The following is a 15216-nucleotide window of genomic DNA, read 5'->3' on the forward strand; positions in this document are numbered from 1 at the left end:
AACTGATAACCATCGAGAAAATCACATGTGTTAATATCAATGTACATCGTGACACCTAGCTACGATCGTGATCAGACAAAACTTTTCTAGTGACTCTAATTCTAGTTTTTTCAGCCATCTACAATACCTTGTCATTAACAAAAATAACAACTTAATATGAATATAGATTTAGTCGTGTATCTTATTAGTGAAATTTAAAACATAAGATGCTTAAACATAAGATTTTTAAACACTTAGCAATGACAATGTATATACATATAAAAAGATAACAAAACATAATTTGGAAATGTCCGACCAAAACAAAAAAAATGATAGAAATGCTTAACAATTGTGTTAGCAACATCAGACAAGAGACATTCTTCTAAATCATGGTACTTTTAAGATCACCATATATGTGTATTTTTCTAAGAAAACATAATCTATCTAATTGTTTGAACGCGTTAAGAGTTTGATCAGGAAAAGTGTCGAACTGATAACCATCGAGAAAATCACATGTGTTAATATCAATGTACATCGTGACACCTAGCTACGATCGTGATCAGACAAATTTTTTCTAGTGACTCTAATTCTAGTTTTTTCAGCCATCTACAATACCTTGTCATTAACAAAAATAACAGCTTAATATGAATATAGATTTAGTCGTGTATCCTATTAGTGAAATTTAGAACATAAGATGCTTAAACATATGATTTTTAAACACTTAGCAATGACAATGTATATACATATAAAAAAAATAACAAAACAGAGTTTGAAAATGTCAGACCAAAACAAAAAAAAAATGATGGAAATGCTTAACAATTGTGTTAGCAACATCAAACAAAGGACATTCTTCTAAATCATGGTACTTTTTAAGATCACCATATATGTGTATTTTTCTAAGAAAGCAGAATCTATCTAATTGTTTAAACGCGTTAAGAGTTTGATCAGGAAAAGTGTCGAACTGATAACCATCGAGAAAATCACATGTGTTAATATCAATACACATCGTGACACCTAGCTACGATCGTGATCAGACAAAACTTTTCTAGTGACTCTAATTTTAGTTTTTTTCAGCCATCTACAATACCTTGTCATTAACAAAAATAACAATTTAATATGAATATAGATTTAGTCGTGTATCCTATTAGTGAAAAACTTTGTCGTTAACACATATAACAATTTAATAGATGAATGATAATAGAGACGAGTTAAAGTAGTTTTGTATCTAAACATTATTAAAGATGCAAATATAGAGGTGGGTTAGAGATGCTCTTATGCAAAACAGTTATAGATATGTATAAGAAAAATGAGTCATGATGATATGTTTTTACGAAAACAAAAAATAATTAAAATAAATATACACAATATTTTTTTGTAGACATATAGTAAATAAATATTTATATCCACGAAATCGCAGACATTCACTTAGTTATAACTAATTAATTATACCATTTTCTGTGAGATACATAGTTATAACTAATCAATTAAGTTGATGGAAAGCACTATTCTAAAATAAACTAATTAAGAGTTATGCTTAAATCCTAAATTGTTAAATTTATGAAGTTATTGGAATTTATGCATTAATGTTTAGAAAAAGATTGACATGATTTTGAGAATTTATGCATAATGATTAGGAAATACTTCCTTCATTTGTTGAAAATAAAAATAAATTTAACATATTGTATATATCAAATTGTATAGTATGAAATGAATTAATAATGGGTAATGTTTTCCATGATCCACATGAAGAAATATAATCGACTGAAATTGTCGAAGTTACAATAATCAAATTGTTTGAATTTGATATTAAGTTTTGAGATATGTGTTAAAAAATGTATGTTAACTAATAAGATAATTTAAGGCTATGTGCATACCTTAAAACACCTATATGGACACTGTATTGTCCATCTTTTATAACATCAAAGTTTGTATATAGAATTGCATATAACAAAATGACTAGAATCACAAAAGAACATGAAAATTGAAGTTTTACTCTAAAAATCAAAGTTATACATAATGAATAAATAATTGGTGTTGATGTTGATGATTTACAAGAAGAAATATAATCGATTGAAATTGTGAAAGTCATATTCTAATCAAATTGCTTAAATTTCATATTAAGTTTGAATATTTTTATGTTAAAAGATGTCTCTTAACAAATAAAATAACTTTAAGCGACATGCATACCTTACAAACAATTATATTGACATTGTATTGTCTGTCTTCTAATAACATCAAAACTTGTATACAAAAGTGCTTACGATAAAATGAACATAAACACAAAGGATATAAAGACTACAAATTTACTCTAAAATAAAGTTAAACATAATAGATAAATAATTGGTATTGATGTTAATGATCCACGAGAAGAAATATAATTAACTTAAATTATGGAAATTATACACTAATCCAATATTTTGAATTTCATATTAGGTTTCAACCTATATGTGTCAAAAGTTGTTTGTTACTAAAAAGATAACTAAAAGCTACATTTATACCTTACAAACACCCATGTATTGACATTTCATTGTCAATTTTCTATAACATCAAAGCTTGTATACAAAATCGCATATAACAAAACAACGCAAGATGTAAATCTGAATGAAGCATAATTGTGGAAATGACGATAATGACCAGAAACAATGATTACTCATTCTTTTTTTGAAGACTTTTTGATAGTCATGTGCCTATTTACTTAGTTCCAATTTAAATTTGGTTTAATTTTCATACATGAAACACGGTTTTTTTATATTCATTGAGATTTTAATAGAACATCATGCTTTTCTATTAGATAATTGGTTGGTTGAAATATGCAAATGGTAAATTGCGTAATTTCAATAGTCTAGACCACATGTATCAGATTTTGATGCAACAAGAGTATGAATATGTATATTCAAAAAAAATTAGTATGTGAAAAAAGATTTAATAAAAAAGTATACATGAACCTCTTGGATAATCCAATAGATGTTCATATATCACAATCTCTAACACTTTATGGTTTTGTTAGAGTATTGCTAATACTATATGTGATATTTAGCAACGGAAACACAAATATGATGTGTGTTTTGATTGAATTCAAAGAGGTTGTGAGAAATATTGATGATTACATTCACCAAAATACTTATGAAATAAACAAGAATGAATTACATAAGGTTTTCTTTATTGACGTACATTTTGGCAACATGGATCGCAACTGACATAACATTCTTATCCAAATAGAAGCTAACATACTATATATTATTCCTTTTTATCATGAAATTTTTCCATTCAAAATCTAAACTAAAACTTAATACGCAACTTGTACAATCTTTGTTGGTTACACATGAAGGATAATGGTTTTAATGAAGTTTTATCTGTAAAATATATCAATTCTACACAAAAATCTTGATATCATTGTTGATATTGAGTGTGGATGGGCATCTCCTCAATGACAGAAATTTGAGTTCAAATCCTTTGTGGAAGATGTTGAAGAAGCAAAAGCAAAGAATATTGATTTTGATGTGTTTCAAATCACTGAGATAGCTTCAAATTTAATGAACTATTGGTTTCAAAACAGACAGTTCAGTGTTCTGGATACTACTATTGTTGGATGCTGGAAATTTTACTTTGACAAAGGTTACCACGTGCCTAATTTTGCGGATGTGATGCAGAATAACAATTTTGAAAACTTTCACGACCATGCCCGTCAGAGGATTTGTCGCAACTGTGGAGAGAATATCTAAAGGTTCATTCCCTACGTAAAACAGGTAATGTCATTTTCAAACTAGCACTAAATATTTTTAAGAAAAACGATACATTTTTGGAAACATTTCAACATGTTTGATCAATCCGTATATAAGTTTTGGTTGTTGTATTGTAGCCAAAAACATTTAATGTGAATTAAATATGTTATCAAGTTTGAAAACATGTAGTTAACCGTATTCGAATATTATTGTTATCCAATGATCTATATTGAATAGGTCAATCTTTTTACAAATAAAAAATGGGATAAAAGTTCATACATTTTCACATTGTTTTCGTAACTTATTATAATGTAATGAAACAAAATCCATTTGCAAAAAAAAAAAAAGGTTTAGAGTGTTGAAAATAAAGAATTTTTTGTTATTTCAATTAATCGCATTGACAATCAACTTATTAGATTATCATTGGAAAACATAAGGAAAAAAATAAAAAAACATAATAATAATTGTTACACATTTTATAGTTTTTTGTTCTTAGCAATTTTTATTTATTGGAAACAATATAACATAATATACATGCTACATTGTACATAATAATAACTGTTACACGATGTAACTTTGATCAAAATAGTAATCGCAGTAACCAACAATCGTCGTATCCAGCACAAAGAAGTCTCTCCCTTGAAACCAATGACGCATGAAATCTGAACCGATTAGAGTAATTTGAAACACATCAAAAGTAATGCTTCTGACTGCTGCTTTGTCCACATCCTGTTTGATGTTTTCAAGATCGAGAAACTATTTGAACCCATGTTTCTTTCGATGAGAAGTCTACATCAACAAATGTGAATCGTTTTCATGAAGCAGTCTCAACACACCATAACTTTGGTGGTTTTTTTTATAGGGGGTGTAATCAAGACTTGCAACAACAACTATTGTCACTCTCAATTGATTGCTATTTTTTTTCTTTAAGTTTAAGAAGTAATAACAAAATAGTCAAATTCACATACGTTCCAACACAAAAAGAAAGATTGTAAACACAAGATTTATACTTACCATGTCTACCGTTGTTTACCCTCTTCGTCTTCTGCTCTTGTTCCAGCGGCTGATTTTCATCGTCCATTCTGTGTTTATTTGAATAGTTATCAAAAGACAATGTTACTTTTAACTGAAAGAAGACAACAAAATTAGGTTAAGAGAATGTTGAACTTTTATGGGCTCTTACATGCAACATTTTTTTTATAATTTTGTTGTGGATATTGGCTTTTCATAATGAAATATGATAGATAAAAATTTAGTTCAATTTGGAGCAATTATGATTCATTTCTCTGTTCTTGTTTTAACTCATTATGCAAAAATAATAAATTCAATTAGGTAACTTCCCGGCCCACTAAACAAATATTATTTTCTTGTTTAACACTGGATAACATATTGCAATAAGTTGTTTGACACTATGTAAAGCAGAAAAAAATATTTGGAATGAATTTAATAATATTTAGAAAAACATAACATATCTAAAAGTGACCTCTATTATTGATCTTAATTAATATCGTTTCTTAAATAATCTTCTAACTACCCATTCTGCATCCAAACCTTAGATACATGGTTTACATTCCGGTATTTGGCAGTGTACTCAGCGCATCTGCATTTTCAAACCAAGTAACCTTTTGCTGAAAATGAACCGAGAGATCCTCTGGAATTTCATCAAACCTAAGAAATACTTTATTCATCTATTGAAAATAAAAACAAAATTAGCATATTTTGTCTATCAAATTGTATAGTATGAAATAAAAAAATAATATTTATTGATGTTGATGATCCACGGTAAGAAATATAATCGATTGAAATTGTGAAATTATACACTTATCCAGGTGTTTGAATTTCATATTAACTTTTGACTTATGCGTGTGAAAGATGTTTGTTAACTAATAAAATAACTAAAAGCTATATGTATACCTTATAGACACATACATTGACATTGTATTGTATCTCTTCTATAACATCAAAGCTTGAATACATAATTGCATATAACAATAATGACCAGAAACACAAGGGACATGAAAAATAAAACTTTATTTTAAAAATAAAAGTTTGTACACATAATGGTTAATTAATGATGATACGGAAAGAAATATAAAAAATTGAAACTGTGGAAGACATACACTTATCCATTTACTTAAATCTCATATCAGGTTTGGACGTATGTGTGTAAAAAGATGCTGACTAATAAGATAACTAAAAACTCATGTATACCTTATAAACACCTATATATTGACACGACATTGTCCATCATTGAAAGGTCAAACCACAACCTAAGGAACAACTTGTACACTCTTTGTTGGTTACACTTGAAGATAATGGTTTTAATGAATATATATCGCGTATCAACTATACGGGAAATATTAATATCAAAGCTGAGTATGTATATGTATCCAATGATCTATATTGAAGAAAACGGTTGCACGAGGGTATACATTTTTCACATTGATTTCATGGCTTCTCATAAGAGTAATGAAATAAAAATTTAACTTGCCAAAACTGGTTCAGAGTGTTGAGGAAAAATAAAAATTTACTTGTTTAGATAATCGCATTGATAACTAATTTATTAGAATATCACTGGAAACATGAATAGAAAAAAAAAACAAAAAAGAAAGATGAAAAACTTAATATAAATGTACAAATTTAAACAATTTTGTTGTTTATAACAATTTGCATTATTCACAACAATACAACACAATCTGACATATGCATATTGAGATTTAAAATCTTTTATATATTTTTTTGTTTCTCTAAACTATACTACAATTTATATTTGGAATAATTTTTAGAAAATTCAGTTTGAAACTATTAAAACTAGAATAACAAAATAAAACAACAAGTTTAGTATGCACCAGTTAGAAAAAAGTTTCAACGGGATTATAAAAATTATTTATGAAACCCATAGAGTTTGTTCACATGTTTAGCATGTGATGTGTGCATTTAAGATCTTTATCAAGTAGTCGGTTGGAGAAGGAATCACCAGAGCTCATCCTTGGTGAACTGATTAAAAAGATGCAGTTTGTATATTTTTGTGTGGGTCGATTGAGAACTGATCTCCTGCCGGTTAGTCCAGAACTGGATCAACCGGTTTGATCAATTTTAAACTTCTTTCTAAAAGTGTAACTGCAAAAGAGGAACAAACAAAATGTTTTTTTTTTTGAAAAATCTAACACTACTAAATTAAAGGAAACTAGGTGTTTTGTCCGCACATACGGACATAATGATGCTATTGTTACATTTTTCATATATTATAAGTATTTTTGAAAAATCTCTTTATAAACTACATTCATGAAAAATCTCTTTATAAACTACATTCATTTTGAATATACAACTTCAATTTTTTACATGATTAATATTTGTTTATGCATTTTCAGTTTTTTTTTTAATTTTTAATTTTTATAACTGGAAAAAAGTTTTGGATAACCACTCAATATATATATATAAATAATTTTTAAAATTATCTTTTTATTTTTTAAAATAATTTTTCTTCCTAATTTGAATTTAGAATTAGTTATATAACGTAATTAATAACTTTAATTATTTACTAATGGTAACCAGTCGTATATAGCTTGTGAAATCTCTTGCTGGCTAATTTATAATTAGTTATATAATTTAATAAGTATATATAATTATTTATTAATGGTAACCAGTCGTATATAGCTTGTAGAATCTCTTGCTGTTTACATGATAGGATCATGGGAAAAAGTATTGCATTACCATGAAACTTGAGAGTAGTTGATTGTTTTGATTCTTGAATAAACTTATTGGTGTATGTATCGTAGGATATTATGATATTTATTTATTTTGATTAATTTGTTATTATAAATACTAGGAAACAAACCCGCTCTTTCGCGCGGGCAATTGATTTTCTTACTAAAAAATATTTAATACTAATTAAATGTATATATTTAATAACTTTTAAAAAATTATTTAAATTTTTTGTTTCATTTATGTAGCAAAAATATTAGTTAAAATATGAGAATGTAAACTATATGTAACAATTTAACTACAAATTGGTTGTTGAATTTAGAGTTAAAATTTGTAATTAAATTATCAAAATAAATGTTTCAAACAAAATTGTTCGCTTAGATAATATATCAGTTGAAATATATAATGTTTTAAAACTACATAAAAAGAAGGTAAAAATTCTAAAACAATTTGAAAATGTAAACGGCTAACATGTGGCTAGTCTTGACTCACTTCGGTGGGACCCAAAATATCTCGGTATAATTTAATTAAATAAACATTTGCCCAAAGGATAAAGAAATCTATAAAAAAAATTTTAATTACACTAACAAAATGGAATTTATAACATGTAATAAAATGGTGATAGTTTAACAACAAAATTTAAAAGTACTATAAATGAAATAAAAAAACTGGTTCCTGTTCTGATTTGGTTCTTTGGTTTTAAAAGTTTTGCATCCGTTTGGGTATTTAGAAAATTCAGTTTGGTTTTGGTTCGTTTTTTTTTCGGTTCATGTAACAAAGTTAGGAACCAACTAATATCCAAAATAATTTGGATCCTATTAAGTTCTGGTTCGGTTCCAGTTCTTTAGTTAATTCAAGTAAAAAGTTAGAAATTTAAGTTTTTAATTAAATATCAGGTTTTTTTTGTATTTTTGGATAAAAATTTAGATAATTTCAAAAATTTTAAACATTTCTGACAAAAAGTATTATGGTAATTCAATTTTTTTGAGTATTCCAGCTTATAAAAAGTATTTTTAAATTATTTTCTTATTTTAAAAATAAATGTAGTTAATATTTATAAGTATATAAATTATATTATAGAAATTTGGGTAGTGATTTTGATCTTGATTTGGTTTTATTTTGATTCTGGATCAGTTCTGTTTCAGCTCTCTGGTTTTCAAGATATATGATCTTTTTGGATAATTTGTAAGATCTAAACTTGAACCAACCCTCTTTTTGATTACAGTTTGATTCTTCGGTTCATGATAAATGTGTCCATTTCTTGCTTTATTTTTTATGATCAGTTGGGTCGTTCATTTTTTTGCTATTTCTTGCTTTATTTTTTTGTTTCTTGTTGTTGCATATTTTCAATGTCCACAACTCTTTATATAGAAACCATATTTTATATCAGTTAACCATACAATATTGTAACAATTAATCACCAAAAATACAATGAGTGGTCATCATATGTTGCAATGGTTAATCTTTACAGATTGTGATGATTTTTATAAATAGTTGTAAATGTTCATTTAAGCAGTTGCAATGATTATTTAAATGGTTTTAAGCTTTTGACCTATGTTTATTTATCTTTATATTTTCCCATTAATTTGTTCACTTTAGTACTATATATTAGCCACATTTGTTTGACGTGAGATTTATATTTTTCAATAGTTATAAATTATTCTGAAATTCTTATTACTTTTAAAAATATTAAGATACATACACTGAAATTGTTTATCAAAATTAGGCATTGACACATTTATCCATAACTGAAGAGCCGAACCAAAATAAAGGTTCGGTTTGGGTTTGGACCCTACCAAATACTTGAGCGGATCATATATCTCTAGCACTAAAGAACAGGAACCAAACCGAAACCGAATCAAGAACCGAATTGATACCAAATTTGTAAATATAATTTATATATTTATAAGTATTAAGTATATATATTTTGTTTTACAATAATCAAATAATTAAAATATTACTTATAAACCAAAATACCTAGAAGCGAATAACCAGAATATTTTTTATCCATTTTTAAAAAAAAATTATGTGAATTATCCAAATTTTTATCTGAAACCCCAAAACTTTAATATTTAATCTGATAAACCTGATTTTTTTTTTACTTTTGATCTACATTAACCGTAAAACCAAAACCAAAGCGAAACTGAATGTATATTAGCCCGTTCCTAACTTTGATATCCAAACTAAACCGAGAACCGAAAACATTGAAACAGAACCAAACCGAAGCTTCTAAATAGCCGAAGGGATTCTAGACCCCTAGAATCGAAGGCAACCAAAAAACTAACCAGTACCGGAACCGAATGGACAGTGATAAAAGCATTTTGATATTCGAATTTGGGAGAAGATGTTGTAGAAATTGTACTATACGGAGCTGGAACCACGCGTTAGTGGTCCAGTGGCGATCCTCGACCTGGGAAGTTATGGGTTCGAGTCCTGCTGGCGGATGTTGCTCTTGAGGGCCTTCGGGCCCAATACGGACACTTCCAACTACGCTGGCTACTGGTGGGATTTAAATGGGGTGATCACCAGCCCTCCTGGAGACCTCGGCGGGCTCCCCGGCTTAGCTCCGGTGGACGGTCTTTGGTTGATAGTCGGAGCCTTACGAGGTCTTCGGATACCAGGGTTATCAAAAAAAATATACGGAGCTGGAAAAATATTAGTTTTAAAAGATGCAACTTTTCAATTCAAAGCAGTTATAAAACAAAAAGTATATAAGATGTCATTTTTTAAGAAAAACTATACAATCTATAGTAAAAATACACAATCATCAATAGCATTAATGCACTAATAAAGAGACATATTTGTAAAAATCATTTTTTGGGTTTCTATGATTGTGTTCGACCATTCAAAATTCAAAAGCATATAATATTCATTAATACATAGATACAGTATAAAGCGACCAGCTATTATACATTTGTATATATAATTTACTAATTTATAACATTATTAATTCTTTTCGTATTTTCGTAGAAACTTACCGTTGATGACTCCCAAACTATCCTACCTATACGGACGCACAGACACATAAGTGATACACTTGAAGATGTTGAAGTTGTGATGGACCATAATAACTGTTTTCGTCTTCCTAAAGATCCCTCGTTCATAATTTTCTAGCGATCACCATTTTAAAAATCCTAAAAAATAAGAATTTATGTATGAAGTATGTAACATACAAATGAAAGCCTTTTCAAAAGAAAAAAAAGAATGGACCATACATTGAACACATGAAGTGTAATTGGAAAGTGAAAAAGTGTCTCTAGGTGTAAAAAACTATTCAAAGAAAGGAAAAGTAAGATGTCGTTTGCATTAGTATTGATGACGTAAGACTTTTTTTTGATGAAATGTGAAATTTATTGATCAGAATAGAAAGAGTAGAGTTTTACAAGCTTTAGGGGAAACTATAGGAAAAGGATATACAGATCGAGAAAGAAATTATCTAGGCTGTAACTTCAAACCAACGTCGCATTAAACCTTCAAGCTTATGGCCAGCCTTGTATCGAAGCGAAGTAATCCTGTTCCATACTGTTTTATCAATGATCCTGATTAGTTGATATACTGTCCGCCAACCAGTGTGATGCCTCCTCCCATTTCTTTCCTTCCACAAGAGATAGACGCTTGTCTGGAACGCCATTTTTAGCAATATCCTGTCGAAGAGGTGTAGTGAGTTGCCGCTGACATACTGAAGCGTGGCCATCCAGTCTGGATCAGTCCTATTTTCAGTCAACATGTTCACTAGCTTGTCCCACACTGTGAAAGAATAAGGACAAGCGAAGAAAAGATGATCACGGGTTTCGTCACTCTCACCACATAAAACACAACCTTGTTGAATGCCCCAAACTCTCATTCTATCACCCGTGGACAATCTATTCTTTACCGCCAGCCACACTATAAACGAGAAGCGCGGAACTCCCTGTGTAAACCATACACCTTTGCTCCAAAAGACATCGGGCTTTTTGTTTCTGACTTGCTCCCAAGTGCTTGATGAGGAGAAGTAAGGCTTGTAATTATCATCAGAGTGCTTCCACAGCGCGACGTCAGGTCCGAGAGATTCATGAGGGAGCTGTACAGTACGGATGCGATCAATATGTTCATGAAAGAAGCGGCTCCTGTGACCACGGATGTTCCAACTTGAATTCGAGACTGCATCCCGCACCCTGGCATGGCGCGCAACTCTCAAATGGCATGTGCCAATAGGGCCAGTGATATCAATTAACTTCCCTACTTGTAGCCAATCATCAACCCAGAAGAAAGCCGTCTGGCCATCATGAACTTCAAAACGTATGAACTCATAAACCTGTACACGAAGTTTCAAGAGTTTCCTCCAAACCCATGATCCTTTCCCATCATCCCTTACATCCCAAAAAGATTTTTGTCTTAGTAAGTATTCCTGGATCCAGGAGACCCATAGAGAGCTCTTTAGGGAGAAAATCTTCCATATTAAACTCATAGCGAAGACCTTTGAGGAGTCCCGAAGCTTCCTAACACCAAGACCTCCTTCCTGCTTAGGACAGCATAGATCATCCCATGCTACTTTAGCTTTACTAGTCTGGTTGGGCGAACCCGACCAAAGGAAAGCGCTACACATGTTTTCAATTTCGTCTAGACAAGCTTTGGGAAGGATGAAAGCTTGACTCCAAAAGTTTACTATGCTCGAGATCACGGACTTTATTAGTTGTAACTGGCCAGCGTAGGAAAGACATGCGTTTCTCCAAGAAAGCATCCTTCTGCGGACCCTATCAATCAAAGGTTCATAATCCTGCTTCGTTAGGGCCTTGGTGGTGAGGGGCATACCCAAGTACCTAACCGGGAGCTTTCCGACCTTGATCCCAATTAGCGTCGCCTCTTGTAACACCTCTCTTATCGTCTGACCTGAGGCGAATATCGAAGACTTGGTCGCGTTAATATGAAGACCTGAGATGCTAGGAAACTTGTCCATGACCGTTAGTACTCCCCGGAGTGATCTAACAGACCCATCAGTAAACACAAGAATATCATCAGCGAAACTGATATGCGTGAGCTGCACTTTTTTACACTGCGGATGATACTCGAACTGATGCTCATACGCTGCCCTGTTCAACATCTTGGACAAAACATTGTTTAGTATGACGTAGAGATAAGGTGAGAGAGAGCATCCCTGACGGATTCCACGGGCACTTGTGAAAAAACCCTCCAAACTCCCATTGACAGACACAGAGAAAGCCGCAGTAGATATACATACCCTGATCCAAAGTATAAACTGTGGAGGAAGGCCCATAGCTTTTAGTACCGAGGTGATGAAAGACCACCTAACCGTGTCGAATGCCTTCGAGATATCAAATTTCACTGTAGCTCTATCAGTATTTGACTCTTTGTGATATCCATTTACGAGTTCTGATGCTAGAAGAACATTTTCGAGCATCAGCCGACCCTTAATGAAAGCCGTCTGATTTGCCTCAATAGCCTCAGGGAGTATAGTTTTCAACCGACGAGCAAGCACTTTGGATATTACCTTGTATATCAAATTGCAGCAAGCGATTGGCCTGAAATCTTTCATGGTCTGCGCCTCCTCCGTTTTGGGTATTAGTGTCAAGATCGTAGCATTGATCCCAGTTGGTAGAAAACCGAAAATGAAAAAGGATTGCACCGCTATGATGAAATCTCCCCCTATCACTGACCAAGCTGCTACATAGAACTCTTTGGTGAAGCCATCTGGACCCGACACCTTATCGTTAGGTAAAGCTTTCAGTGCTGATATAATTTCTTCCACCGTCACAGGAGCTACGAGCCCTGTAGCAGAGCTAGCAGGACAGCGATAGGTTAGAAGGTCCTCCAGCATGTCCTCCGAGTCTACCTCTGGACCCTGCTGACCTTGGAGGAACTTTTGGAAATGTTGCACTGCTTCCTTCTTTATATCGGATACCTTTGTTAGCACTTCACCTGCCTCAGTTACCAGTTTTTTAATTGTGTTTCGAGACGTTCTTGTCATCACAGCTCTATGGAAAAAGACAGTATTGTGATCACCAGCTCCCAGCCACCTCACACAGGATTTCTGACGGAAGAACTTTTCCTCGATACTGGCCAATTTGTTCCATCTAGTTGACGCCTCCGCAGCTGCCGCAAAAGTATTCGGATTTGGATTCACAAGTGCCTCATTCTGACATCTGCACATCTCTTCAAATGCTAGCTTTGTCCTATTAGGCAAATCCCCATAATGGGTTTTGTTAAGCACTCTCATATCGAATTTGAGAAGCTTTAATTTTCCCTGGAATTTACTCAAAGCAGCCCTAGAGTGATGAATAGGTTGCATCGAGTCCCATACTCGCTTGACCGTAGTAAGAAAATCCGGATGATCGCAGAGGTAGTTGAAAAAACAGAACGGCTTCCTTGATTCATTTAGGGCTCCTGATATGGTGACTACACATCGTGCGTGATCAGATATACCCCCAGCCTCAAAACAAGCAGAGGATTGCGGGTAATACCTAAGCCATGCCGCATTTATCAACGCGCGATCCAGTTTCTTTCCAATAGGATCTTCATCTCGTCTGTTCCACCAGGTATACAGAGCTCCCAAAGCCGCCAAATCAGTTAAACCACAATCCATAACCACATCTTGAAACTGCCTCATTCCAAGCAAAGATCGAGGGACAGTACCCCGAGAGTGCTCTCCTATAGACAGTGTAACATTGAAGTCCCCGATGACTATCCAAGGCATGTCGAGATGTCGATATGCAGCTTGAGTTCCCCTTAGCTCCTCCCACAGTCTCCTCCTTTCCACTTCACAGTTCGAGGCATAGACTGCTGAACATATAAACTGCTCACTTGTCTCAGGGATCTGAATTGCACAAGTTATAACCTGAGAGCTGATATGTAACCGAGTAGCCACCGCTTTATCTGACCAGCAGAACCAAATGCGGCCTAGAGGATTGTACTCATAATTTGACAGCGTAGCCCAACCCTGAAGTGCCTCTGCTGCGCATTCTCCATAATTCTCCACTTGAACCCGAGTTTCCAGTAAACATCCAAAAGAGAACTTCTCTGCCTGTACCCATCTTTTAACTTCTCCATGTTTGCGAGGCATATTGAAGCCACGCATGTTCCATACGAAAAAGGACGTCATAACTTCCGAGCGGAAGCTTTTTTGGTGGATCGTGTCCTTACTGCTTTCATCTCCTTCCCACGCCCATGTAGTTGTTTACTGAGCTTGAGACTCGTTCCTGACCGAAACTTCACGTTCTTGGCTGTATCTTTCTTTGAATCCATATGCTGTACCTCAGATATCACCTGACCCTCCTCTATGTCGTCAGCATCGTCATCTCCATACCCATCTCTCTCCTCATTTTCCTCTATCGCTAGAACACTGAATCTCGAAGGTGAGATCACCATATCCCCCTCACTTTGGTTAACTTCTTTTGCACCTGTAACCCTCTCCCCATCCGGTGGAGAAGAATTCCTGCCGGCAAGGATCCAATCTAGCTTCAGAACATCAGAACTTGAAGTACCGCCAACCTCAAACTTATCGTTTGACTTAACTTCCACCACATTGCTTCCCAACGCTGGTGGGATAGCCTCAAGCTCGTGGAGCAAATCACTAACAGCATTTCTGTTTGGTGTGATCGCATACCTCTCCTGCACAACACCGTTAATCTCAGCTTCCGGGGCCAGTCCCACTATCTCCTTTTCCTTTTGCATAACCTTAATCTTCCTCGAATTACATGCCGCTCCCTTATGGCCCCAAGCATTGCAAATACTGCATTTCGGAGGCAACCAGGGGTAGCATACGTCAATCACCACTTGCACACCATTCTTATCCGCAAAGCTGATCCTCTCCACC

At 33.0% G+C, this 15216-nt stretch overlaps 1 protein-coding gene across 1 annotated transcript in view; it reads left to right on the forward strand.

The window, feature by feature from the left end:
• The window catches only part of LOC106415590 (probable disease resistance protein RXW24L), an 88610-nt gene that overhangs the window by 27810 nt on the left and 45584 nt on the right, over window positions 1–15216 (forward strand). The gene's annotated exons all lie outside the window — the stretch shown is intronic.

Source organism: Brassica napus, chromosome C2 (genome assembly GCF_020379485.1).
Source record: "Brassica napus cultivar Da-Ae chromosome C2, Da-Ae, whole genome shotgun sequence".
NCBI classification, from domain to species: domain Eukaryota; kingdom Viridiplantae; phylum Streptophyta; class Magnoliopsida; order Brassicales; family Brassicaceae; genus Brassica; species Brassica napus.